The sequence below is a fragment of the Pinus tabuliformis genome, chromosome J (genome assembly GCF_031772625.1).
Source record: "Pinus tabuliformis cultivar Carrire ecotype Pingquan chromosome J, CPIR1, whole genome shotgun sequence".
Taxonomy (NCBI): domain Eukaryota; kingdom Viridiplantae; phylum Streptophyta; class Pinopsida; order Pinales; family Pinaceae; genus Pinus; species Pinus tabuliformis.
Genome location: NC_142295.1, coordinates 387081133 through 387086497, shown reverse-complemented (window position 1 = coordinate 387086497; position 5365 = coordinate 387081133).

Below are 5365 nucleotides of genomic sequence, written 5' to 3'. Positions count from 1 at the left end.
ACACTTTTGGATTTAGATTATATCTAGAGTTAGGTCAACATTGTTGATGCTTCAACTTAACACTTTTGGATTAGGATTATATCTAGAGTTAGGCCAACATTGTTGATGCTTCAACTTATTGCAATAGGGAAGGTGAAGGAAATTGGAAATTGGAAATAGAGATTCAAGGATGATCCTAAGTTGGTTGACACCTTGGTAGGAATTGATTGTGTCACCCTTTATTTTCTTTTGTTAGATTTTTTACTATGCTTAAAATATTTATTTAGTTCATATTGATTTGTTTAGTGTGATTATCCACATAGCATGTTGATTGAGTTTTTATGTTTTTGTTAAATAAAATTTTAATAATGTATTCATATTGTCATAGCTCACTTTTATTAGTATATGCATGAGGTGTGAGTATGTTAGCTTCGTACCCATAAATTGCATATGCACACCAGGATGCTTATGAAATTTATGAGCTAATTAATTGAGTGAGTGGTTTGATGAAAAGACTTGTGCATTAAAATATTCAAAAATATGAATTTGGAACTTATTGAGTTGTGGGTGCAGTGCATGGGTTGCTATCATTGAATTTAATGGAATGGTTAATATATTGCATGTGATGAAATATATTAATGAGAATAAGATGGTTCAACCACTTACTCTAAGGAATCCTAAAAGGTGATCCAAATCAAGTTTATTGTCGTCATAGTGAGTTGGGGCAACACATGTTGGAAGAAATAAATGCCTAAATAAGGGATGACAGGAGTTTTGGGGGTTTCCATATTTCACTAATATTCTTCTAAATTAATGTTTAGTGTGGGAATGGATTATTTACAAATTTAATTGGAAAGCTATTTGATAATTTTGTTCATGGAGCCCTAGGCATGGAAGATTAGAAAACTGAAGGGTTTTTTCAATCTAGGAAGTCAACTAGACTCCTAGTTGGCAAAGAGGATACTTGTCAAATTGAGGATCATTCAAAAATCTCCAACCTTATTCATTAATGAGAGACAAATTTATGACAAGGAGAAGCAGTTTTCCAACTACGGGTTGTTAGTTTGCCCAACAACCTATCTGTTACATATTTACAACTAATAACTATTCACCATAATCTTGGAGGATTAAGGTGTCTAACATCCCCCCCTCCCCTAATCAAAAGGAGTGCTTGTGAGCCTAAGCATCATTATGAACTTTTCAAGTTTTTCTCTTCCAAGTGTTGTGGTGAAGATGCTTGCAATTTGCTTATTCATGGAACAATGTCTTAAATGAATGGTTTTTTCCTTTACATGGTATTGAATCAAATGATACTTAGTGTTGATGTGCTTCATTAGATCATGGAATCTAGGATTCGTGGCCATCTTAATTATAGAAATATTGTCAACAGTGGAGGAGCTGAGTTCTCTTGTTTCTTCTATAAATATTTAAGTATTTTTCTTAGCCACAAAATTTCCTTTGGTGCTTCTGTTGTTGCCACATATTCTGCCTTTTTGTTTTGGAATCTGTCAGAATTCACTGTTTACATGACCTCCAAGAGACAGCTGATGATCCTAGAATAATGAGATATCCTAATGTTGATACTCCGTTTTCCTTGTCCCCATTAATGTCTGAATCAGAGTGTGCAATAAGACTAAAGTTGTTGACCTTGGCGTACTTTAGTCCATAATCTTGGGTTCCCTTCATCTCAGAACTCTTTTTGCAGCAGGCCAATGTCCCTCACATGTTTCTTACATGAATTTGGAAAGGATGCTCACAAGATATGAGATATCTGGTTTAGTTGTGGTGAGGTAGATGAGACTTCCTACAAGTCATCTATACTTTGTTGCATCATCAAATTCATTCACTTATTTCGATGTAGACTTCAAGTTTTGTTCCATTGGAGTGCAGAAAGAGCTGCATTCTGCCATGCCAAATCTGTGCAATAGTTCTCCGATGTACTTTTTAGAGAAATGAATGTGGATTTTGGATTTTGATTGCCTTCAATGCCTAAGTAATAATGAAGATGTCCCAAGTCTGTCATTTCAAAACCTTTCTTTAGATCTTTCTTCACAGATGTAATATAGATTTAATGTTTTCCAATTCTTAATAAATCATCTACATATACTACAAGATACACAATTTTTTTGCCAACCTTTTTGACAAACAAAGTTGCATCATCAAGATTGTAATATTTGAAATTTAACTTCAGAAGATGCTCCTGGTGTTTGTTTTATACCATACACGGATTTGATGAGTTTGCATACCTTTTGTTATTGTCCCTTCACAACAAAACCTTTAGGCCGAGATGTAAAAACATTTAATTTCAAATCCCCATTCAAAAAAGTTGTCTTCACATCCATTTGATGGATTTTTCATCATTTATGTGCTTCCAAAGAGAATATGGTATGGATGGTCGCCCATTTTTCTTTGGCGGTGAAGGTTTCCCCATAGTCAACACTATTTTGTGCAAATCATTTTGCATCGAGCTTTCTTTGTGCTTGTCAGGTGAGATGTCTAATTTATACTTGTTCTTGAAGAACCACTTGCAGCCAATTGGTTTGGTTTCATATGGAGGGTCCAACAACTTTCAAGTCCCATTTTTTATGAGTGCATCATATTCCTTCTACATGGCTTCTTTCCATTCATCACGAAAAGCAACTTCTTTGAAGGAAGTGGGTTCAAAGTCAATAGACAAATATGTGTGTCATCCACATCCCCTGAATTTGCACCTCCATTGATATCTCTCATAGAAATCCTAGTTCCAGTCATTATGATCTGATCAGGATGGACACTTTCAAGTGCTTGACAAACCACTGTGGTTGTTTTGGAGAAGGACTGGATGGCTCCTTTGAGGGTGTAGCATCATCAATGCTCAACTTATCAATTTTTCCTATAACATCATGCAAATATTATGAGGTATCTGGAATTTCTTCACGAAGAGGAGTTGGTTCTACAAAGGGAGATTCCAAATATTGACCGAGAATTGGGCTCCCTCCTTCCTAATTTGGAATCTCATTGTGAAATTCATGATGTCTTCATCGGAGAAATCATTTCTAGACGATCAAGTTGTCTCTCAACAAAGTCATCACTTTTACTAGACTAAAGGAATATGACATCTCTAGAAAGTATGAATTTCTTATTTGCCTCATCGTAAATATGATAGGCCTTGGTGGTATTTGAGTTCCCCAAAAAAATGCATTTACGACTCCTTGCATCAAGTTTTTTATTGTTGTTGTTTTGGAATCAAGGCATAACAGGTTGAACCAAAAACCTTGAGATGTCTAATGGAGGGGGTGTGGCCATACAATTTGTAATAAGTCTTGTTTCAAATAGCATGCGAGGGACATTTTTTCTTTGCATAGAATGCACATAAAACTACTTCAACCTAGAAATCAATTTTACATTCTTAAATAACATCATGGAGTGAACCATATTCAACAATGTTCCATTCATCTTCTCAGCTACACCATTTTCTTGAGGATTGTATGGAATTGTTGTCTGATGTTGGATCCCATGTTGTCGAAGATGAGATTCAAAACCATTACTAATACATTCTGTCATTATCAGTACGAATGGCACCAATTGTTGGATGGTGTTATCATTGATGTCAACCCTGGGGTTTGACTTTGAATAAACACTAGTAATTGATGTCAAATTATAAATGAATTCTCTTATATTTGTTTGGATTACGTCAAGTTGGAAACTCCATTGTTGGATGGTTGAAAACCCTACTTCTAGGATTTGGGTTCCCTGGACTAAGGACGTATCTCACACTTGTTAAGGGTCTTTGAAGTAGCAAATCATCGAGTTCACCTTGGAAATCCTCGTCAAAGGATTCTCCTTGTCAAGCCAATTCTAATGGTATGCGACACACCACGAGAGGCCTCCTAGTTCGAGAGATATTCACATTTGAACTTGACTAGCCCCACTCTTGAGAAAAAAAAAACTAACACCATGGTCAAAGGTCAAAGGAAAATCAAATGAATAATTTAATTAAAATTATATTTAATTATATTAATTATTAAAGTGTAAATTGATATTTTTAAAACTAATGGGTTAACATTATGGTTAAGTATAAAAGATTTTAATGTTAATTAAAGTATGAAATGATTAACATTATGTTTAAAATGTTATAAAAAAATTTCTAAATTAAAGTTATGTCTCCCTAACCTATTTTCTAGGAATTCGATGACTCATGAAGCCCCTCCTAAGACTATAAAAGGAACTATACTTATACATCAAATGCATGCACAAGAATTTGAAATATCTTGTGAATATAGCTTTGAAATAAAATTTGGTCTCCTAAGGAAACTAGCAAATTTTAGAAGAAGGGCTCTTTCTTGACTTGCTTTGGATTATTCGTTGGGAAAATTCACATTTCAGGTGCAACTCTATTTAAGGTTCTTCTCATTATGTTCAAGAGATCTGTATTGGTAATTTTCTAGGGCATCATTTAATTGTTAAACTATTCTAGGGTTGTTCAAAATCTTCATCTTGAGCATTGAAGTTTTTTTTTTATGATTACCTAGGTTATGGGACTTGTATAGGCTTTTTGTTGCTAGTAGGACTTGGTTATAGCCCTAGGCCCTCACTAAGACTCAATTACATGACCTCGACTTTAAAAAATAACACTATTCTAGAGAGCAAGTGAAGCTACAGACCTCGACCCTCTGTTCATTACAGTTGCAAGTAAACCTTCAGGACTTTATCCAACTTGAACATGTGTACTTAGCAGCAAAACATATGTTTATACTTGTGTCTCTGAACTCAAATCTTTCTTAAGCATCCATCTCAGATCAAACAATAGGGCATCTAGAACAACGAGGTTTGAAGTAGGGATTTCTTGGCCTACCTCTGAACTATATACTTTAGATCTGTGGTAGTTACCTGTGACCTTCTATAAAACTTCGGACTTGTTATCTTGACCTTGTATTATAGTCAAAGCAAGAGTGTTTCATTATATTTTGGTTTAGGGATATTCCATTATCTTCTTATTATTTGGTTGGGTTTCTTCTTGGGCAAATATTATTGCAATTATCTCTTAAGAACTTATCTCTGGTTTGGGAATTCACTTAGCAATTCTTCCTTGACCCTTCTTGGGCATCACTTCTACAAGACCTATTTCAGGACCACAATAAACCTCAGACCTGTGTATGTGTTTCCTTTTAGGAAACAACCAAATGTTATGTTTATATTTGTTTTAGGGCTTGGTCATGTATAATAGGATGTGAGGAACACGTTTATGACTAAAAGCAGCGATGAGGAACACATTTATGACTAAAACTAGTAGTGAGGAACACTTCATCTAGGTCTCGAGCAACCTTGAGGAATTTAATAGTGACTTATTATGGGAGTGTTTTTTGATACTTATGATAGCAGTGGTATTGTGGTTCATTGATGTGAT